The 24,742-nt window shown below is 43.1% G+C and overlaps 1 protein-coding gene across 7 annotated transcripts in view; it reads left to right on the plus strand.

Moving 5' to 3' along the window:
• The first annotated feature begins 355 nt into the window (after window positions 1-355).
• ADARB1 (adenosine deaminase RNA specific B1) overlaps window positions 356-24,742 on the plus strand; it is a 947,690-nt gene continuing 923,303 nt past the window's right edge. For 4 of the 7 annotated variants that reach the window (XM_086955524.1, XM_086955522.1, XM_086955526.1 and 1 more), the window contains exon 1: window positions 404-572. The gene's annotated coding sequence lies outside the window, so the exon portion shown is untranslated. Of the gene's footprint in view, window positions 573-24,742 lie in introns of all 7 variants that reach the window. The other 3 variants (XM_086955520.1, XM_086955521.1, XM_086955527.1) reach the window with 3 other exon arrangements.

Genomic DNA, 24,742 nt, shown 5'->3' on the forward strand with positions numbered 1-24,742 from the left:
TTCTCGTTGAAGGTAAACAGGCCGGCCATCTTAGAAGTGAGGAATTAATTTACCAAAGACAAAAGGGTGTTTGTGTGCATCTAATCCAGAGAACAAATCGATACATTCCCTAAGCATATTTACGTTTTATATAGCCAATACACTTTTCCGATTTAAATATAATAATTATATTTGTATATGTGTTAAATGTATAGCTGCGGTGGTTGGAGCCCTATTCAACATGGGCGCCACTGCGGCTAAAAGACTCGCAACCCTTGTCCCTCTACTGTGTCTCTGACAGGGGGCTGGAGCTGTTGGTGTACTCGTGACAGTAGCAAAGGAGGCGGAGATTGTCACAAAATACTCGCACCCGAGTGACGTTCTACGCGCGTGCGTGAGACGAGCTCGTTAGTCTTGGCTTGGGTTGGGTAGCAGCAGCCGTTCGCTTGGCCGCTGAGCGAGGAGGCTGGATTGGTTGAGTGCACCGTGGAGGCAGCCCCTGTGAGGCGTGTGTGCAGAGCAGCTCTTGGAGCCTCAGACAAAAAGCCGCTTGCCTACCTCGCCGAGTTTGACGGGAGACCAAGAGAAGAAAGGTAAGGAAGGGCAAGGGAACAGGTTGCAGCCCCCGGGGACGCCTCTGCTCACTGGGGACTAAAGCGCCCCTTCTTGCCTGATCTGTTTCCAATTCCCGCAAATCCGGGCCCCGCAGGAACTCTGGATGCCCCAGCGGATCCCGTTAGCATCCCACACCTGCAAGCGGCAGTGTGTGCGAGCCGGGTACCATTCTCCATCCCTGAGGGAGGGATCTACGGAAGATGCATTCAGAGGCTCAGACAAGAATCTCTAACGTATTGAAAATAAATGTAGTTTATTCATGTACTGCAAACATCTTGTACGTTTGCGTTTAGAACACCAGTGTTAGTTACCGCAGTCATAGTACATTTGATTGCATATCATTTCTAACATTTTTACGTGATGTTCATCTATTTCTTAAATGCAAATCTATAGCCCCTATTATTTCAATGCTGCCGTCATTTTTTGGTGTTAGATGATTATATGAAATTAATTATAACACAAACGTCGTTTATATAAAAGTAATTTACAACGCACAAATTTGCTAAACTGTTTTGACTAGCCATTTGCATATTTTTATTTAGGAGTATGTCCAATTTAATACATTTATCATTCTTTCTGTTGATGTACTTCTAACGCCACTAAGTCTTAAGCTCCTATCCTCTTATTCCTAGATTTACAAATTTAATTACCCAATTGTATTACTATTTGCTACTTTTCGTAAGTGCTTTAAAATTTGCAGGGGAACTTGGGAATGAAGCAACTTTTCCGTGAGCACACCATTCATTCAGCTAGGGAGGTCACTTATAGATCCTAGTTTTGATTATGTAGTCGTTCAGTCCACAATATTAATTAGGTTATATCAATTAATGTATAACTTTTTGTGTATGTATACAGCACACGTGCACTGCATTGTACTATAACTTTTCTCTGGACAGTCAGTGAAGGAAAATGTACTTCCCATCATTAATGCATGTCCTCAATAGAGAAGCGATGAGAAGATGTGTACAGTCCAGTATCTTAGTAAAAATAGATAGGTTTGGGACACTGATTGTTGAGGTCCTGCAACATCAAGTTCTTCCAGTAATTCAGTGGTTTGTAAGTGTCCCAGTACCAAAGAATGGCATGCTAAGAATATATTATTAGGTCACTCTTCAACCTAATATTACCACTCATTACTTTGAGGGTCATGCTCTTTATTTTCGATATTGTTGTGATGAGCCATTCTTCATTCTTGACAAATAGATGAATGGCATGTGTATGCTATTTGGGCACATGTTGGAATACAAGTGGATTCTGATTCCAACCGTTGGGTTTGTGCCGAAAAGTGAGCTACCGTTGACTGGGTTGGAAAAGCAAAAGGCTACATAAGTAGATAACAATAAAACACAAAACTGGCACCCAATTAACTAGCTATGGCAAATTTAAATTTCCACCAGAACTGGTAAAAACATACCTGACATGTAGTTACACACATTAAACTTAAAGGAGTATCAATTACTTTTTAATGACTTCCTCCAAATGGCAGTGGACTGCTACCAGCAAGTAAAAGGCACCTTGTTACTTGGTATTTTGAGGATCCTGGATCAGTCTCATTAAGTAATTCATTCTGTATAGTGTGTCATAAGATCACCTTGCACAGAGCAGAACCAGAAATATGCAACAATATGACAGTAGTACAAGTAACAAAAAATTGGAAATACATTCTCTATCCTTGCAACATCTGCTTGCAGAAAAGTGTTGGAAGTGGCCTCTTGTAATGATCAGCAGTATTTTATTCTCACAGTAAGTCAAAGGTGCTACTGACATACACATCCTAAAGGATGGAGGAGTAGAGGGGCAGCAATTGAGTAATGATCTAATGGATGGGGGTATTTGCTATAAATAGACAGCAGCATCCACTCTGTCACCAAGTTCAGATTCTATTGGTACACATGTAATACTGACCTAGGTATGGATGCAGATTGAGTTGTTTCCATTTTTACTTTACCGTCTCCTGTTGAGATGGACCTGTGGGAAAAAAACAGAATAGGTGCGTAAACCCATAATGTTGTGTAAATTGTACGAGGTAAATGACAGCCCGAACAGACTAAAAATGTACCGGGCTGAGGAGCGTCTGCCTCTTAACTCATCTGCTAGTCAACACTCGCTTCGAGTCTTTTGATCTAGAAGCTTTCAGTGAGGGACTCCTGTACTTTGCAAGGGGCTAAAGATACAGATCTCAAGAACGGTAGAATTTCTTGGTGGGGAAAAAAAGGCACTTAGAAGATTTTTTTACTTATTATTTGTTTTCAGAGCATCTGCGCTCTGTTGTTGCACCGTCTTGTAGTGCAGTTCAAACAACATCCAGCCGTCCATGGTGGAATCTGTAATAGCATAAAGCAGCACTTTTAAAGGTAGTACAGTGTTTGACAGAAGCCATTAACTACTTTATTTCCTCCAGAAATGTTTTGGGGATATGTTTCAAAGCATAGTCAATGTATTCCACCGAAAGTCATACGCAAATCATAATTATTGAAAGTTATTAGGTGTAGGTTTAGAGTTGTTGGAGTTAGTACTTTAGTAGGAGTAATTGTTGGCTCTTAGCAGTTGGGTGCAGTTTTCTGTGTTTTACCTTACGAAAAATGCTATAGAAAAGACTTGTTCTTATATGCTTACCTTATCCTCAGTGTGTAAATGAACACACACAATTATAAACCAGCAAATAGCAACATAATACGGATTATTATTCTGTCATTACATAAAGTCATGTCATACCTTCTTTGGGTGTTTTTTAAAATGTATTTTGTATTTTAGTACAAAGCTTTGCAAGAAGGCTTGTTGGTTTGTGAGTCCTACTACATTTCAAGTGTAATTGTTTTGTTAAGTGGTCAAGGGTTGAAGGACCGATGACATGTGGTGTACAGTTGCAAAGAGGACATGTGGTGTACAGTTGCAAAATAAAACATTATTATTGTGGCTGGAACATTTATTTGTAAATGATCATTTTTTGTTTACACTATTCTAGATGTGTCCTTTTTCAACAAATCTGTTAATTCTTATTTCGCCTTTTTGATGCAATAAATTTCAGACCTTCGTATACGGCAAAAGAAAAAGCAATTAGGAGCATGCATTGCAAGCCTGCCACTGAATCCTTGCCTGGGATTAGCAAATACTAACAGTTGGTCAGCTTAAATGCACAGATTAAGGTAGATCTGATGAAAATGGTTTGGAACTAATATAATTTTACTTTACGTTTGGATTGTTAAAATACACTGAAATGCTTTCTGCACTCTGGTTTTGTCATAAAAACAGTTGGAGTGAGATGTATTTACTTATTGGGATTTTTTTCAATTCAGGTGTCATTATTTTTCCGTGGTTTCTGTCATGGATGACAGTTCTGACTTTTGTTCCAATCGATGATAGGAAGATGTTGGCATAACATTTATTTTAGTCCTGTGTGCATGTAATCTTATTTGGCGCAAGAGGGGAGCATTCTGCGGCTTTCCACAACACCGGCCTTTATTTAAAGTTTTTTTTTTCCAATGCTGTTAAAGTAATGTAGACTTAAACATATGCATGTTTGCAAGAATGCTTTAAATTAATAAATCTAAGATGACTTCCTCCTGTTTTTAAACGTTTTTGGGAATGTTGGCTCTAAATGCTGCACGTGATCCTCTGCTCTTCTTTTGGCGTGTTTAGTGCCATGAGGGAGCACAGTACTGCTTCGGCCTTTTAACAGTAGTCCCTTGGCATCGAAATGAGAGACCGCGTCTCCCGTTCTTTCGTCGCCACTTCCTGCCCTCCTGTAATAGTGTTGCTGTGTGTCATGCTGCCGTGGACTTGTACGAACGCTCATCGTGCTTCTATTGTTTGAGCGATGAGCTTGTTTCTTGTGCCTGTCTGCCCCGAGGGGGCTACACTTTTCAGGATCTTTAAGGCTGAAACTGTTGCCTTTATCTGTTGGGTACAGCCATGTATGCCTCATCCGTGTGCTGGGCACCTCGACTGTTGCGTGGCTTCTGGTGGGTGTCTGGCAGGCTTCTCGCAAGTGAAGGGGTTATGCCAGGTGGAGTGAGCCAGCTGTTACTAGCCCATACTAGCCGGTCTTCCAGAGGCTTTAGCCTCCAATGGATAGTGACTTCGTCCGTCTTGGGAGCCCCCTACTCAAACTGAACGTGCATCCTGTTCTCAGAGGAGACATTGGAGTGGACACATGGGGGCCTAGAGGAGCAGTCTGAGTTTGTGTTGTGATCTTATGTCCTGGTCTGGTGATGGTTCCCGCGGTGAATTATCACGATGGGGCCTGAGCTTCTGATTCTGAAGGTGGCAGATAGCGTCGGGTTTCTTGGCTGGTAGTTAACCTGGCTGGGTCATGGAGAAACACATGTTGTTTTGAGCAATTGTGTGCTCAGCCGTACGGCTTGGCTTGCAGAATGGTCATAAAATGAATGCGGTGGGCCAGTGATGTGGACTGGTTACAGGTACGCCTTTTGACGTGTGAGTGAGAGCTACTTGCATTGCTGCTTTTTTGCTTTCACTATTTTGTGCGAGGAAACTCGTACTGCCGCCGCCAATGCTGTGCCTGTCAAAAAGTTTACTCTGCTGCAGCTGGGCGTGTGGCGGAGAGGGTCAGGAAATTGCATTCTGCAGCATCTGATGCACCCATTGGAAGTGGAAAGGAGTTTGTATTGTATTTAACTGTTTTATGTGTAGGGTATTTTGGACTGCTGCTTTGTCTGTCTTGTCAGCTTGCACTACACAGCTGCCCATGTGTACCAATTAGGTGTGACTCACTAAAGGCTAAGAAGACTTTTTACTTCACAAAAGCCGCAACCATTGGCTTTGTCAGTGCATGTTGAGTGACTGCTGTGTAAAATCAGAGGGACGCCTTTAAGCAGTGAACCCCCCTCTCCCCTGAAAGATGAACGCACAAGCATGCCGGACAGAATGTTGAGTCCATCTGGAAGTCCCTGAAGAGAAATTGGTATCCGAAGACTGAGCGCGTTGTTTCTGTCTGTAACTTCAAATGGCAGAACTTCACGCCTGTTTAAAAAAAGATGATCACTTTTACTGAAAAAAAAACCTATGTTTCTGAACGCTCCTTAAAGATGTCTTTGAGTGATGTGACTTATAGCTTGGCTTGTTTTGTTGCTTTTAGTTGGCCTTCAGTGACCGTAAAGGGATAACGAAATATTTGAACGTTCCTGCACCCTACAAAGCCCACCTACCACCATCATATATAATTACTTTTTCTTCCCTTTCTCCTTTTGAGGTATGTTAACTTATTGACCATGGGGCTCATTACATTTTCTTATTACTCATTTTAACCTTTCAATCGCCCCATGCTCTTACCAGAGAAAGCCACCTATTGGCCTTTGGATTTGTAATTTAAATGTTTCTATCATGCCCCCATTTGTTAGTCTTGTATACATATAGTATTGAGTTTTTCCTCCTCGCACTCATTTTTTCTTTATTAATGTGGAGTTTTAGAAAAAAGTAACCTTTGCGTTGTTAAACACGTAGAAGGAAGACATTTTTAAAGTGTTTTTTTCCAAGGTGCCACGGTTAATGGGCATTGATTAGTGTTATAGTGTTTACGGTTTGCTAACTTTTCATGAATAGATTGTTGATAAAACAGTGGCCAGTGCAGTGGAATTATGCAGTTATGTGGCTGCCACATTTACTGCATAATTATGCAGCAAACTACGTGACAAATCCAGCAAGTCATGATTTGCAGATTTCCACTAATCTTGTTTATACCTCAGATGAATGACACTAGTATACTGGTAGGGAATGTGTCATATAATTGACCTTTTTTTATTTTTTAAATGGAAGATAAAGCCTGCTGCCATATTAAGTCCTACATTACTGCATAGTCCTGGTGACTTTACAATGATAGTTCTGCGCAGTAATTTGGGAGTTGTTGTTATGATTATGCAACCCCTTTTTTCCACAGAGAACCGTGAAATATTTTTCACATTTCACAGTTCAGTGTGAAATATGGATTTTAATACTATTGCACGTCCTGCAGTAAAGCACCCAAACGTGTTGCTTATGTGTATGCCATGGTAAGGAAAATAATTTTTGCGTATTAACACTTTATTTGGAACAACTGTACTAATAAACACACTTTTACATTATTACTACAGTGACGTTACATTCCAGTTCATCACAAAAGTACAGCGAAATTAAAATGAGAAAAACGGTCTCCTGCCTCATAAGTTGTATGTTACATTTGCTTTTGGCAGGGAAGCAACTCTCTGTACAGCCATTAAACCGGTTCAATGTAATTTTACCTTACTGCAGAATTGTAATCTCTTGCATCCTCCTTTTGATTATTGGGTAAAAACATTTTTTAAATAGAAATGCACATGGAAAAAAATGCCATGGCATAAACAAAATGTGCTGATGCACAAGTGTAATTTGCTATTTATTACCTTTTGTTTAGAGGGAAAGGGCTTTTTGACCCTCTTGATATTTCTCCTCTTGCGAGTCATGGCCCCACCCCATCACTTAGCAAGGGACAATAAGTAGCATTATGGGCCAGAGCTTGCACCAAGAAAAGCGAGGCATAGACCGGTTTCCCCAGACTACTTCCAGACAAAGCAGAGTGAGGGGCAGCTGCGGGAGGGCGAGGCCTCCCCTCAAGACCCATCTGCATGTGGATCTGGAACCGGGGCAGCCCTGACTGCAGAAGTGCAACATCTAAGATGGTGGCTGCGCCCTAGGTTTGGCCCCTACTACTGGCGAGGCAACTCGACCCGATTAGGCCCGCTGTGTGTACCTAGGGCTGCACTTTACGAATATCTGACCAGTCCTTCATTCCATGGGCCCTGCATGCTGCCACTGAGCCTGTGACAGACAGATAATGCAGTGTTGGGGCCTGGCACAGCAGAGCAGACGCAATGTTTACAGAAATAGGGAACGTCGGAGAAGCTGAAGGTCCTCGATGGACTGCATAACTCTACCCAACAACCTCAGGCACGCCCCTAGGATGGGCACCAGAAACAATAGACCGCAGGGGGCAAAACCATAATGAGGACCCCTGAAGATGCATCAGAAGACAGGTACTCTACAGGGACCTTCGTTCGATCACCAAATGAGTCCAAGGGTTATAGACATTTAGCTAAGCCAGGGGGCTCCATATTAACATGTAAATGCACCAGCTACTTAATGACTAATGTGGAAACCGAGTGCACAACACTGAGGGTTATGCCCACCAGAGCCTTGTCAGTCCTAAGAGATATACGCCTTGACCCCCCCATAGGGGTCTTGCCTTAGTACAGTTGCCATAGACCCAGGGACCCCTGAGGTTACAGAGATTAGACACGAGCCGATGCCTGACATACACTCCTGCTCACCAAGAGCATCAAATATCCGTCAGACTCCCAGCCCTGGGAAGGGGGGGGGGGGGCATTTCTTGAAATGACCACTCCCTGACTGCCATGCTCCAGATCCTGAGCTTTTTGAATGTGAAGGGTCACCTGGAACTACACAGTGGACATCAGCAGTCCTACTTTGAGGACCTGAACATAAGAGGTTCTGATAGATGATCTAGCACCTAGATTGTTTGCAACCTTATACTACAGAGTCCACCATGAGTGCACTAGATTGTAGTTCACCCCCCTGGGCAGGCGGTGCGACTCACCTGCATACTTACCCCCTTGTCATGCCCAGAAAACATCGTAAACTATCATAGCAGAGAGATCCGGCATTGGCATGATCTAGCCCCTGGAACACTATGTCCAGCTTTGCGGATATCCTAGACACACAATGTCAGCGTCTAGAAACAGTCTAGACTGACCAGTGTTATGGGTCAGTCAAGGATGAGTTAATGGAAAACGAGGGAACCCAAAAGGTAGTTTAAGGACCCTGGTTGTCAATCTTACTTTATAACACCAGTCCTTAATACATAGATTAGAACATTTAAATAAATATAGTCTGTAGTGAGCACTATACTTCACAATGTCCTTACCTTCTTTCTCCACAGGCATTGTTACAATAATTCAGGTATGTCTATAAAACCGTCCTGATGATGATCCCGACAATCACAATAGGGATCGAACAGTCGTCGACCTTTGGAAATAGTTTTACACAGTCAACCATTGTGTTTTATTAGTGTGATGACTATTTTGGATAGCTTTTGCTTTATTTTCATTGATTTTGAAGCTTCCTTGCTTGTTTGCCTGAGCTATAGCTCGCTTCCTTTTTTATGTCCTAATATTTTCTGCTTTTTGCCAGAACCATGTTCTGTACCAGCAAACACGCCATTCTTCTTTGTAAGGATGGGACCAGATACTTGGTTACTTATGGCTTTTCCCTGGCATTCATACTGTTAATGTTGTTGGGGACCCAGTTTCTTGTGGAATTGTTCTATGTTCCAGCCTCTAACCCTCATCCTGGGACATTTACATTGGCATATCACTTGAAAATCTGTTTCTACTCTACCTACATTCAGACATGCCACACCTTGCAGTGAATGCATATGCCAGAAGCAACCTGGCAAAGAGAAAATCTTCTCTTCATGAACGTATGCTCTTGCACGCAGATGCCGTCTGCCTCCAAAGGACAAGTAGACCACAATCGTCACCTATCTAGCATATTTCACTTGAAAATATTCTCTTCTTGAGGTTAGACCAATGGGGTGGGTATCCTCTTAAAAAAGGGCTGTCGATTTCACATGAAAGATTATTGAGAGGATAAGGAGGACTTGTGGGTGGAACACTTAGAGGCCAGGCACTCACTTTTGTTTCGATATTTTGTCTCAACCAAGGCCAGGAACACTTTTTGCTCCAGGTCTTACAGGCTCTTTTGGAATGTGCAGAGAGGCCCATTATACCAATCGGATACATAAACGTGGTTATGGATGGAGACCAAGAGAGAACGCAGTGTATGATGATCTATCAAGACTGGGAAAACGTCATTTTGAAGAATTGGGCTTGATTGATGGATGGCACTATAGACACCCGTTAGATAGAGACTGTTCTGCACACACAAGCTATGCGCAAGTCTTAGATAAGAGACTGCTCTTAGGAGTCCAAGAGTTTTTTTTACTATCTCCGATGATGGTGTGCTGGACTTGTCCCTGCCATTAGATAGGGAAAGAGGCACCTGGCCCTGTAGTGAAATACTACTATGAAACCCAGTGGTCATCATCAACAATATTAATAAACACTTAAAAGAATACGTAACACATAACAATGGGGAGGTAAGTGCCAGCACGCTCTGGGCCATGCTAAAGGAAGTATGGGGGTAAGGAGTGATTCTTAGCCAGCCTTGATAGACTACGAAAAATGAAGAAGCTCTCTTCCTCCAGCTCAGAACTTAGTTAAGAGATGTGGTTGGAAGCTCATAAATGAACCCACTCCCAAAAGTTGTGGAAAAGGTTAATTACCCTGTTAGAGCAGAACCCACTGCTAAAAATAGATAGAGCTGTACTGACCAAACTGGACGGCTGGTACTACAAATTCAGCAGCTAACTGAGATAACTTTGCCTAACCTCAGTGAGCAAGACAAGTCAAACTCTACATACTGTAGGTTAGAGACAGGAGCTGGACAATGCATTCCGGAGAGATAAGTAAAACCAAGAGTTTTCAGGATTTCTATAGGGGCCTCGACAAGCTGAATCCCACTAGCCAAGTAGACCATAGAAAACAACTGGAGTGTGATAAGCTACCTCCTGTCTCCATAACATACAACGAAATTGGCATATCTCATTTCCAAACCATAGATCTTAAAAACTATATTATAGCTTCATCTATTCAAGGCCCTGGGCCCAGTTGGGTTCACAGCTCCATTAAAAAAACATTCAGTTCTCAGCATCTTCTCATTTTAACAAAGAACTTCTACGAAATAGTCAAAGAGAAAAAGGGTAATCACTACAATGACAGAATCATACAGCAAGGCAGGTCTGTCCATAGTTGTGCCTCTTATAGGCTTACTTTCCTCTACAACATAGAGGTCACAATCCTTACTAAAATCACAATGCCAGTCTATTCTCAGTTATTCGCGATCGCATACATCCTGACCAGTCTGGCTTGGTTGTAGGACGACAAGCCAGCAACCTCACTAAAAAAGCCCTCCTTATCAATATTGGTAACAAAGGGGAAAGAAATGTGATTTTCATGGGTGCTGAGAGAGCTTTTAGTAGGGTAGATTGGCACTTCGTGGATGATACCCTCCGTGAAATCAGCCTGGGGAGACCTTTCAAAGGTGACTGATGGCAGGATAGAAAGCCCCAGCTCTTGAATCGGAGTGAATGGGAGAACATCATGTTTGATTTTCATAGAGCTTGACACAAGATTGAGCTGTCCCCTCTCCTTTTTGCCATCACTCTCGAACCTCTCTCCCACATAATATCTGTAATTTTCTAATCCGAGATGTGATGTTGGGCCCTGATGAATTCAACTAACAATGTTTTTAAACCGAATTAGCCTCTTCTGGCTGGTCTCCCTAAATCACTAACTGGTGAAAGAACTTGACAAGTTCAGAACAGTGTCTGGTTTCATTACAGATTGATCTAAATCCAAAGGTCTAAATATTTCTATTACCAGCACTTTAAGTCTAGTTTCCTTCTCATGGTCGGTGGCAAACCTGTGCAAACTAAAAGCCTCTTTACAATCGGAACTCTATGGGGAACAAAGCTCTCAGCTGGCTGGGAAGGGTAGCAGTTTTCCAAATTACCCTAGTTCCATAAGTATTCTAGATCTTCTAAACTAGTACCTTGTATATGCCTAAAGATTATATAGAAGACCACATCCAACTTTTACATTTTCTGTAGTAAAATAAAAAAGGCGTAGACGATTAGTGTATATTGGGCGTTAAAATAGGGAGGTATGGGATACCCAACTTCGTTATCTATTACTATGCGGGACACATCTTTTCCCTTACTCGGAAAAGAGACACAAAAGCTATTGTATGGTTGACCATACCCTCAGCCCGAGCTACCTCTGCGTGTTCGAATAGGCCTCTAATCCTGCCGTTGTATATCTCCTCAATCATAGTGGTGTTGGGGGAAGGTTGGTGATCAAGAAGGGGATATTTGGGGAAACTTCCTGTTTATGGTTCTAAATTAGGGAAATGCAATAAAAATGTATTCAAACTAAATAGAATACTGAGCTTTCTTGCATTTTGTGGGTACGCATGTGTGTGTATGTATACAAGCAATATTAATATTAATTTCTACAAAACGGTTTAGTAACGTTTTAACAAAAAATATGGTTGTGGCTGTTTATTTAGCTTTTATTACATTTTGTAGGTGAAAAATGTCAAAAGAAATAATCCGAGACATATGATGTTTTTAACTATATATATATATATATATATATATATATATATATATATATATATATATATACCGGAGAGGTTTTAAATAAAATCTCCTTGCCTGCAACCATTGGGTCCGTGTCTTCGTGTCCACAGAAGTGTGGTTTTTCTGAAGATTGTTTTGTTCATATATATATATATATATATATATATATATATATATATATATAATATTATAGCGATTGCCAGTAGGTATATATAGTTAGGACCTAGCTACCATAGGAAATCCGCAACATTCTATTGGGAATAACTTTGGCGCCGGCTGAGGAATTTGCGTGTAATTTTCCAAAATTTTGGCCCGCTCCGCTCCTTCCCTGAAAGTTTCGGGGGGATTCGTGAAGTGGGGGCTGAGAAAAAAGGGGGGGTCCCAAAACGTGTTTTCCCCATGCAATTTTCCATAGGACGTTCTGACACAGCTACAGCCCGAACCGCTGAACGGAATTGCGCCAAACTTTGCAAAATTGTAGGGACTGGTACGCAGATGTGCCTTTGCTATATTTGGTGAAGCTTGCTCCAGTGTTTTTTTTTTTTTAAATTAACTTCAAAAACACATATATCTATAGGCGCGCTCACCGGTACACGTACCGGGGAGCGCACCCGGCGCGCTACGGGAGTGCGCGAGCGGAAACCTGATTGGCTCTCGGATGTCTGTCAACATTCTAAACAGTCCGGAGAGTCCGCCATCTTGTGTCTCGGTAGAATCAAGACACAAGAGGTGAAAATGAAAAAGGGGGAAATTATTAAGAGGGCAGGGTAGACACCCCTTGACCCCCTAGGTTTTCTGAGGGGGGCCTAGAAGGACCCTGAAGGGCAAAAAAACGTTATTTTTTTTTAAATTTTCACGGTGTAAGCGCTGGGTGAGTTCCCATGTGCGCTTCCCGGTACGCGTACCCTGAGCTTACCACGTGGAAAACCAGAATATTTTTTATTTATGGACCTGGGGGGGTCCTTGTGGGAGCCCCCTGAGCAGGCGTAGGGGGTCGGTGGGCTTCTACCCTGCCCCCTTTGCGTGTTTTGCGCCTTTTGTTTCATTGCTTTCTTGTGCCTTGGTTCTACCGAGGCACAAGATGGCTGCCAACACTTCCTGGTTTGGAGTGTTGACAGACAGTGGCAGCCATTCAGCATGCCTTTCACAGGAAAGCAGCATGCTCATTGGCTGTCAGTACATTTAACCAGGAAGTGTTGGCATTCATCTTGTGCTAGGTAGACCGAGGCACCAAAGAGGCAGAAAAACAAACGTGTAGAATGCAAAAAGGGGGCAAGGTGGAAAGAACCTGACCCCCCTAGGGCTGCTCAGGTGGTCCCACAAGGATATTAACCTATTTAAACGTTATCCGCTAATAGAATTGGCATTTAAAAAACCTTGCGAATTCACTGAAAAAAACCATAGGTTTCAGGCCTTATATAGTTAGGAATTAGCATTAAAAAAACCTTGCAAATTCACTGAAAAAAACATAGGTTTCAGGCCGTATATAGTTAGGAATTAACATATAAAAACCATTGAAATTGCTCCTATATAGTTAGTTGTACTAACTATATTTCGTGCACCCGCAATCCACTGCTGATGATGTCACATATTAGATCATTCATGACATAGTCAGCGACATCACTGACATCACTGATCACATTACTGATGACATCATCCATTTGACAATCACACCTATAGTGAAAACCTTTCACACGGAGAAGGGGCATCGGCTCCTGACGCCGCACCACGCCGTGAGGGAAACGGCAGGACAGAGGGAGACGGGGAGCACCGGGAGACTTCCCCACAGCCTACAATCCCCAGCAGCCTCAGAAAACTCGGGGGCGGGGCGGCTGACAAGCGTCAGCACTGCGCCTGGAGGCGCTACAAATCACCGAGCGCCAGTGAGCCCAGGGGGACCTATAGTGAAAACCTTTCACACGGAGAAGGGGCATCGGCTCCTGACGCCGCACCACGCCGTGAGGGAAACGGCAGGACAGAGGGAGACGGGGAGCACCGGGAGACTTCCCCACAGCCTACAATCCCCAGCAGCCTCAGAAAACTCGGGGGCGGGGCGGCTGACAAGCGTCAGCACAGCGCCTGGAGGCGCTATAAATCACCGAGCGCCCAATCGCCCCGCGAGTCGCGCGCGGGAGAAGCCCGGGACAAGGGCGGGCCCTCTGTGGCCCTCAGAGGCACAAGGAGGCCGGGTCGGGCCACCCCACTTGGCTGCTACTAACTTGAAGGTATTGCATCTCATCACTATTGATTCTGACGTTGCACTGTCGATATACCATGTCCATCTGGGAGGAGCTGAATGCATTGTGTGGTACTAACTATGTCCAGAACGTATCTACCCCCACAAAAGTGGTTAGAGATGTTGATGATACCGACAATATATTCATTAGTCCCTCACTACTACCTTCCAACTCACCACCAATCTTGCCGACTGGGGCGGCAAATAAAACACCTAACCCAGTATCTCCACCTCAATCAACCCTACTGGCACAGATCGAACAATTGTTTTTTACTGCACTATCACCTTTGATTACTAAAATCAATAAGCTGGGAGATAGGTTAACCAGCATAGAAAATAAACTATTAAGGAACCATACCCCAACTGGAACAACGGTCACACCCACTCACCCTATTCTCCCCAGCAACAACAATGAATACTTCCAACCCTCAACACTTATGGAAGTTCATACCTCTGAACCCCTCATTTCTCTACCTAAGCCAAGAAGACGGAACAGTATCATTAATCCCGTACCTGTACCCCATAGATGTCCTAGGCTCGCACACGAAAGCAGGAATCGGATTAACCTACCTCCAGAAGCTGCCCCCTATGTGACTGTTCTTTCTGGGGTCCCCGCACCTAGCCAGGGCAAATTTGAAACTCATCAGGACTTGTTACACAAAACCATCTCCTGGCTAAAACAACACAGACCATTGCAACCTGCTTTAGATGGCGGCATCTTGAGTGTTAGGAGGGTAGGGTGGCTAGGCACGTCACCCAAAGACATCCCGGGCGACCTCATTCTAATTAAATTCAAGTCAACGAACATTGTCCCTTATTTGCGATCCTCCCAACCTAGGGAGGGAGACGGGCCTATTCGCATCTGGGACTTGTACGACTTCTATCCCGCCCCCGACCCTATCCATCCCCCAGGCATAATTCATGGTAAAAGGGGATGTGAGATGGCCCTATTCACACCTGGGACCTGTACGACTTCTATCCCGCCCCCCGATCCTATCCGTCCCCCAGGCAATTGGCATGGAATCATAAATCATGGTAAAAGGGGACGTTAGGAACCCTGTCCCAATAACCACTACCCTTTTCCCGATTACTGCATGTACCTTTTCATTCACCTGAAATGGACAAATTAATTTTAGTTTGTTTTAATAGTTGGTTTTTCTTTTTATTTTACAAATGTTATGTTGAGTTATTTATACATGTTTGTATTTCTTTGCTGCTTTTATGGTTTTAAACAAAAGCCGAATAAAGCTTATTTTGATCTTGACAATCACATACACCTTTTCATACACTAGTAAAATCTTTCATCACTCTTTGTAAAATACAGAGTATCATATTTGAATACATTGTCACAGCATTGTAAAATACAGAGTATCATATTTGAATCAATTGTCACAGCAATACAAGTATCTAAAAACCCACTCAGTGATTCTTACATGTATACACACATCTAATCCCTTACCTATAGATTCACTCATACATGCTGTCAATGAACAATAGAACACTATCAAAATACTTATACAACTATATGGACATTACACACCAGCACACATCCTATTCACATATGAAGCCATCCTACTCACTTATGCAAACCATGGATCATACTTACATATTTACTTAGCTACACACTTATACAAACACCAGTTCATCTATTCATTTAGATATTAAGTCATACTTAGTGAATTATAAAATCATTATTACAAGTATACAGTTATCCATACAGTCACTCACACAATCATTGAGTCTTATGTATACTTACTTATATACAACAATTGACACATACACTGCCTTTTTATTTTTCTAGTTTGTTGGACATGTACCATTGAGAAATATATTTGCTCATCACCACACCCATAAAGATATTCACTCACCCAAACAACTGTTTATATATATCCACTCATTCTTCAATGCAAATTGCTATATATATATAATGCATATTTAAATACCGAAGCAAACCACATTCACTGGATGATGTCATCAGTGATGTCACTGACCATGTCATGAATGATCTAATATGTGACATCAGCAGTGGATTGCGGGTGCGCGAAATATAGTTAGTACAACTAAATATATAGGAGCAATTTCAATGGTTTTTAAATGCTAATTCCTAACTATATAAGGCCTGAAACCTATGTTTTTTTCAGTGAATTTCAAAGGTGTGTATGTGTGTGTGTGTGTGTGTGTATATATATATATATATATATATATATATATATATATATATATTAGCAGCCTGCCGGCCAGTAGTATATTGTTTTGTAAGATTTCGTTTTGATAGCATTTCTTATCTGTGACAGGCCTGTGAAACGCTCCGATTCACAGTGCACTGTTGATGCACTTAAGAGTCCGCGTTCGGTAGTGTGTGAACTCGAGTTTCCCTACTTTATTTTTCCTTGCAATATTATATAGCGCGAACTCGACAACATGGCATGAGCACAATTTACATTTCAGAAGAACACATTCATTTGTGGTAGGCACGGGGAGACAAAGCGATTTGCCTGGAATCACAGGATGTTGAGCTGATGCCGAGATTCGAACGTAGCTCCCCAGCTCTAAAGTTCGCAATTCTAGAACTTGTGGCGGGAGGTGTGTATAAAAGTGTATGTCTGTTCTGGCCATCAAGGAGAGAGACCTGTGCACTTTTCAAATGGGTGGTGAAAAAATATGAGTATGTTGCTGGAGATGTGGGCCGCCGTGCCACCAATGTACTTACCGCCGGGGGAGGGTAAACACCCATTATTCCGCAACTTTCTTTCCGCATACCATCACTCCGCATACTTTCATTACGAAAGTACCATGACTCCGCAATGCCATTATAACGCATGGCGTTACATTTTAAATGCTTTTACCACGCATACATTTACAACGAAATTTGTTGTAAATGCATGAATGGTAAAAGCATGTTTTTTTAAATGTTTGGATATGGTAAGTATGGGTATAGGGGTATATGTTTTGGGGTACTGAGGTATATGCTTTGGGGTGTTTGGGTATTTTAAGGGTTCAGATATAGTCTTGGGTTATGGGGTACAGGGGTAGTTTTAGGGTTTAGAGATAGGTATGGGTTTTGGGGTACAGGGTTATTTTTAGGGTTCAGGGGTAGGTTTGGGTTTTGGGGTACAGGGGTATTTTTAGGGTTCAGGGGTAGGTTTGGGTTTTGGCGTACAGGGGTATTTTAGGGTATAGGGGTAGGTTTGGGTTTTGGGGTACAGGGGTATTTTTAGGGATCTGGGCTAGGTTTGGGTTTTGGGGTACAGGGGTATTTGTAGGGTTCAGGGGTATTTTTGGGCAAGCAGGGCGGGGCAAGCACACCCGGAGCTGGAATGTATAGAACCTGGGAAGAAAAAACAATGAAATATTGGGCACAACGCTCGCTTTTTTTCTTCCGTAATCCCGGGCCCAGCACCCGCCCACGCCCCCAGCACACGATATGAGACCTGGCATGAAGGGCTGAACGTACCACACGCCCCCAGCATTTGTCTCGCCCCAGCACACGCCCACAGCACAATGCAAACACGCCCACAAGGGACTTCTTTGCTGGCACGGTTCTTTTACCTTTTACATGTATATGGTGGGCGTCTGCATAGCCTATGTCCTTCTGCTGCAACTGCCCTTTCCAACGCTGTATTGGGTGTTGTGATTGGTGCTGTGGTTCCTGAGATTACCCGCCTCAAAGGTTTGGGCTCTCTCTTTATTATATTAGTGTGTGTATGTGTGTGTGTATATATATATATATATATATATATATATATATATATATATATATATATATATATATATATATATATAATGTTACAGAAGAAGCAATCTGCAAAAATACAGGATGATGCTGGAAAATCTGTGCAAAAATTTGGTAGCATGGAAGGGACTAGGTATGTTGAGTGGGGATGAGTTTAAGTACATTAAAAAGGATCACCACTAACCCCCTACATATACTTTATACCAAAGGTCCATAAAAATCTTACTGAACCGCCAGGAAGACCAATAATTGCGGCATGCGGTGGGCCTTTGGAAAATCTATCCAAATACATTGATTACTTTTTACAGACGCATATGAAATCTTTGAATTCATATGTCCAGGACACAAGTGATTTCCTGCGTAAAATTGAAGAGATCGAGTGGAAATTAGACTTCCTCTTAGTAACATTGGATGTGAGTTCCCTGTATACCTGCATCAAACATAGGGATGGCCTGCGAGCATGCAAATATTATTTAAGCAGCAGGCCAATGGAATTAACTCACCACACGAAAATGCTTCTGGAAATGCTATCCTTCTGTCTAGAGAACAATTATTTTATGTTCAATGGCCATTTTTTTCAGCAGGTCCAGGGTGTAGCCATGGAGACCAGTTTCTCCCCAAGTTATGCGTGCCTCTTTATGGGGAGGTGGGAGGAACTGGTCCTCAGGCGTAAATATATGCACTACTGTACATCCAATATAGTTTCTTGGCTTTGTTTCATTGATGACCTTTTTATAGTGTGGCATGGATCTGAAGACAGTGTTATAAATTGTATACAGGAAATAAAAGTGAATGATCTTAATTTGAATTTTACTTCTAGTATTAGCAAGGAATTGGTGACATTCTTTGATGTGCAGGTTTTTTTATGTAACAATGTTCTTAGTACTACCCTTTTTAGAAAACCGACGGCGGGAAACACTCTACAACCCAAAAAAGAGTCCAATTCAGAGTGTATATAATCCAGTTCGGTTAGTACTGACATACTCCAAACAAGAAAAGGATTAAGGAGTGTAATCAGACGAAACTGGCACTTTGTGCAGGATGACCCCATTATTGGAGATTTGATGCCCGCCAATCCATCGATAACTTATCGTAAAGGTATGAGTCTGGGCACATTTCTAACTAAGAAAAGCCAGGAATGTCTTGGAAAAGAGCCCTGGCGGCGTACCAGTAGGGGGTTCTACAAATGTCTTACATGCAAAGCATGTCAACATGGTGTGAACACTATAAAATACACCACGGTTATCCCAAGGGCAACCAGGGAGATTAAACAACACCTTACATGTAAGACAGAATATTGTGTGAACATCTTGGAGTGTGATTGCCATTTGAAATATGTAGGCAGCACGAAGCTGCAGGTTCATAAAAGAATCTTGCAGCATTTGCGTGCTATAACTAATAAAGACCAGAGCTATCCGGTTGCGAGGCATTTTGAGGCATGTCACAACAGTAAACCTCAATGCCTAAAATATTACGCAATTGAGTCTATCCCAGTAACAAAAAGAGGAGGGGATAGGGAGGCCTGCATGCGAAGAACAGAAACTAACTATATTCTGGAATTCGATTCCAAATGGCCTGGAGGTTTGAACACCACAGAAGACCTTCACACATTTATAATTGAAATAGTAAAAAATCTTTTATATGTGAGGTCGTTAAGGGGAATGTAGGATAGGAAGAGAAGGCATATATCATCCAACATTGTGGTTATGACAAACAGGAAATGTGGGTACTAAATTGCTAGGTTTGCAAATTTTTGTATTGAAACTTATTTATTCTTTTTAAACTATTAGAGTTTTTAGAGAACATATTACAGGTGCAAAATATTTATACATATGCAATGGCCCATGATTGGTTTTAGCCGTCTTCTAGATATTAGGGTAGATTTTATCCATATGCCTTTTAGGTAGCTGGTTTTAGTCATGTCACCGATATCCTATTATATTAGGTTTGTTCTTATGATGTTGTTTTAATTCATATTTTTTACTTCACCATTAATTAAGGTGTTGTGCAAATGAATTGATTTTGATATATTGTCAATCGCATTAAGTACTGTATGAATTAATATGAAACTGTCCCTCTGATATCATCATATATATGAATTCCCCTCCTGATATATCTATTGTAACATTGGACAATGAATTGAACCAGTATAATTATTAATAAAAAAATGATATTTATTCCTGGTTTTATTATCTTTTATAAGCACACGTCACTTTAGTTGTATTGCACTATTGCACTAGGCCACTTTAGTATTATCATTGAAGGGGACCCTTCTTTGAACGCTAGATAACATATAATTATTTGATAGACATAGTATGCATTTAGGTGTCTATTTAGAAATAGTAATACTATTAGGTATGAGTCGTCCATAGTGTCAAGTGACCCAAACAATGCTTATATATGTATTTCTTGTGTAGTTCAATTATAATTTATAACGATTATGTAGTTTCATTATATATATTTTTTTAAACAATAGAACTTTTTTAGTTTCTTTAAAAAAAATCTTATAGTTTATGCACGTTATGGTGAGCACATGTTAATTTTTGAATTTAAAACGCATGTCAAATGGATACAGTTCATATGAATTATGTTTTGGAATAGGGAACAAGCATTCAAGCTGGTAGTACAAATGTGATAGAAACAAGCTATTATTGTTGTCCAAAACATAATAATTTACAATTGAAGTGATTTATAAACTGTCTTTTGTACAAATAAGTTTTCGTATTTATACGGATAGAAATGAGATACTGAACTTGACTTTTTTAACAGTATTTATACTGAAAGTATTTTTTCTATGTCCAGTCAGACATGTGATGCACTTGCACTTTAAAATGGGTTGAGCATATTGCATTGTCATGTGACCAAGGCCGTAGGAACGGTCGAAACGCGTCATGACTAGCTGTTTATTTGGGAAATAAACTGTATGCTGCAACAAAGTTGGTTCATGCCTTGTATTTCACCTGAGGGGTGGAGCGCTGCGAGGTATTGCAGATATATATATGTATGTATGTATATATGTGTGTGTGTATTTGTGTGTGTGTGTATGTGTGTGTGTGTGTGTGTGTGTGTGTGTATATGTATGTATGTATATAATATAAATTTTTCACTCAAATGCAATCTTAGAAACAACCACATGATCCTTGCACTCCAGCTGAAGAGCAAAGAGTTCCAGCTAAGTGCGCCTTAAAAAATACAGTAAGTTCTCCGGGTGTCATGGATTCAATGGCCCAGCAGACTTGCTGTTTTTTTAGTGTCGGAGGCTGCTGGATTCCATGACACAGTATTTTTTTTTCTGATGCGCTGCCCCTTCTATGAACATACTCACCAAAAAAACAATATGTAATTAGCCCTCGCAGGGCATTATTGGGTGCTCCTTGAAGGAGTAGTTAATAATAGATTGGCTGTTCATTTATAATTCACAATTCTTTAAAAAAAAAAATGGTTCTGGGTGTCCCGGACCAACCCATGACTCCAGCTGTTTCATTTTTCATTCTCATAGGGTGCCATGGGGGCAGCCTCAAAGCCTTTGCGGCCCTACCGGCTCCCTGCAAATTACCCCATTTCTCAGGGTTGCCCAGGAGCAGCCATTTTTTAAAATTATTATTAAGAGGTGCCCACTTGGGGCTCACTGAGCGTTCTTTTTCTCAGGGGCTGCAGGGGGAGTCCCATTGACCCCACTGGCTTCCTCCTCCAGCAGGAGCCAGCATCATCATTTAAACATTTTTTTTACAGTGGGATGCCCACCCAGGACATTTCACTGCAGATCCCTCGTTGGGGGGCTGTGGGTGGAGGCGCAGGGCCCCCACAGCCCTACCAACTCTCTGACTTGAACCCATCTTGGGTGCAGCCTGAGCCGATGTTGCTCCCGCCGGGTGGGAACAGCTATTTGTCCTTGCTCCTGCTGAGTGAGAGCAGTTCACATTATTTCCCTGCAGGCAGGGTAAGGTTTTGGGCTCCTGCTAGGTGGGTGCCCATAACACTTTTTTCTACCCGCGCTCTCTGGAAGGGAAATAGATGTTGTCCCAGGGACTAGTGAACCTGAGACACTGTCTCTGAAGCAGCCCCGGAGGATGTGGTCTCGAGGGGTATAAAATGGCTCTAGGAGGGGCGGACAACATCTCACCACGCATAACCAAAAGCTGGGTGCAGCGTGGGGTTAGCTGCCTATGGGAGGGTTAAAAGCAGGGCCTGACCTCTGCTTTAGCTGTCTGTTGGAGACATATTATTTCAATTATATTACATATAATGGTTCAACCCCTTGGATGCTTTTTTGTGTATCTCACTTCCCTGATTCAAAGGCTTTCTTTGCTATTCTTGTGTTTGACCTGTCCTGGAGCATTTCAGTCTGAGAGTGTTTTGATTGACTGATGTATCCTTCCACTGCTTACATCTACACTTGCTTTTTTCCTGCTCCCCTCTTTCCATCGCCCATGCAGCATTTTCTTCTCCCCCTGAAGATCAGCTATGCTAGCCCACCACGCTATCAGCGGGAGACCATTTCAAAATGATATTTCTGACTAATCTAAGATGACTTAACACATGTGCAATGGGTATCTTTGAATGTGTTCTGTTCTCTTTTAACGATCCCATTTAATGAAGGCAACCTCAGATGTGTACTGTGAGAAATTGGGTTGTTGGTTGAGGAGGGCATGAGCTCTTCTCAACCAACAGCCACAATCCTTGTCATGGTGAACCACAAGCGGTCACAAAATGAACCTCTTTGAAATGCTTTCCGCCCCCATAAAAGTGTGCGCAATTTCCTGCCTCCCTGCCCTGGTCCCAGGATGTCTAGAGGCACAATGACCTAGCTTGAAGCCTTTTGTGAGTGTACTGAGACAGCCTCTTTGAAGTGCAAGTGTGGTAGGTGACAGCTTAACACCCCCTCAAAAAAACTGCTAAATGGCCCATCCTTTTACCACCCAGTCCTTCCAATGTGTGGCTATCTGGGAGGAATACACAAAGGCCAACTGCGTCTCACACGTAGTCTTGTCCCAGGAGCAGGCTGCAGGCACAAAATGGTTAGGACATGAAAATGCCAATAGTCTAAAAGGGGGCATTCTAAGAACTGTGACTTAAAATCTAGCTATCGGTAAAGGGGTTAACTGTGTCTCTAGGGCCCTGGACACCCTTATCCCCTTGGTAACCTGCAAAACTGGAGCTGGCAAGGCCAGCCCCTGGTACGACGACTCACTGCGGGCTCTGAAGGTCTCTTGCAGGCGCGCAGAGCGGGCGTGGCGTAAAGCCTACTCCAGCTCAAAGAAAGCTCTATATCTGTCAACTGTGAAAGTGTACCATCGGGCGGTATGTAGAACTCGTGCCGCTTTTTATGCGGCACAATTTAGGAATAGCTCGAACCCGTCTAAGGCGATCTTCAAGGTACTGAAAGACCTCACTGCCAAAAAAGACACAACATCACATCAGAGCTCTGTTGAGCATTGTGAAAAACTGGCAGAGTTTTTCTTGGAAAAGGTGAATGCCATCTATCGAGCCTTTCCTTTGGTCGTTCCCTCGGCGAATCCACCTTTCAAGCCGCTACCATCTCAGGGACTACATTCTCTACCTTTGTTAACTTCTGATAGCCTAGACACATTGGCCCGCAGAGTGAAGTCTGGGTCCCCAGAGGATCCACTTTGCCCTGAAGTGTTCAAGGACCTAGCGGTACATGACATCTCACCGCTTTGTTCCTTGATCAATTTGTCATTAACATCTGGCAAAGTTCCATTGAAGTGGAAGCGAGCCATGGTTCGCCCTATTCTTAAGAAACCGAGCCTGGACGGGAGCAAGCCGGAGAGCTATCGGCCTATTTCTCTCCTGCCATGGCCGGCTAAGGTGATGGAGGCGCACGTAAATGCTGTCCTCTCGGAACATCTCTGCCGAGCAGATATCCTCGACGCTACGCAGAATGGGTTTAGGGCAGGTCATAGCACGGAGACGGCTCTGCTTTACATGGTGGAGCACCTTCGCTCCGTGCTTGACGCGGGACAAACGGCAGCGCTTGTGCTATTAGATCTAAGCGCTGCCTTTGACACCGTCTCGCACCCTATCCTTCTGCTGCGCCTAGAGGAGGCTGGTGTCACCGGCACCGCCCTCGAGTGGTTCCGGTCGTTTTTAACCAACCGGGCCTTTAGCGTGACCGTCCCGCCTTATCAGTCCAAATTCCATCCGTTAAACCTGGGCGTCCCCCAAGGCTCCTCGCTGAGCCCTACGTTGTTTAATCTTTACGTAAGGCCGCTAGCTGAGGTTGTCAAACAATGGGGTATGACCATGGTGTCATATGCCGATGACACCCCGCTGGCGGTCACGATCAGCGGGGATGCCGAAGTCGACGCCCCAGGTTTCAACAAGGACTGCGGGCGGTCGCCAGCTGGATGACGTCCAATTGTCTTCAGCTAAACGCTAGTAAGACCGAGGTCATGGTCTTTGGCACACAGCCGGAACTGTGGGGAGAGAGATGGTGGCCGGGGGAGTTGGATCCTGCTCCCATCCCAATCGCCGAGCTTAAGAACCTCGGGGTCTGGCTGGACCCTTCCCTTACGTTTGTATGCAACACCAAACGCACGGCTGCCTGCTGCTTCGGCATCTTGCGTGGGCTCCGTCCTGTGCTAAAGTTCTTCGATGCCCCTACCAGGCAACTCATGATCCAAGCTACTGTCATCTCTAGGCTGGATTATGCGAGTTCCTTGCTGGCCGGTTTGAATGTGGCAGAGATCGGGCGCTTACAGAGGATTCAGAACGCCGCAGCGAGAGCAGTGGTAGGCCTCCCAAGATTCTGTCCTACCTCCAGCACCCTACGGTCACTGCATTGGCTTCCGGTGGCCCAGCGGATCCAGTTTAAGGTCCTCTGCGTCGCCTATAAAATCTTGAAGGGGTCCCCGGCAACGATCCTTACGGCCCTCCTGGCCAATTACATCCCAGCGCGACCCTTAAG

This window comes from Lissotriton vulgaris, chromosome 2_1, assembly GCF_964263255.1.
Source record: "Lissotriton vulgaris chromosome 2_1, aLisVul1.2, whole genome shotgun sequence".
Lineage (NCBI taxonomy): Eukaryota > Metazoa > Chordata > Amphibia > Caudata > Salamandridae > Lissotriton > Lissotriton vulgaris.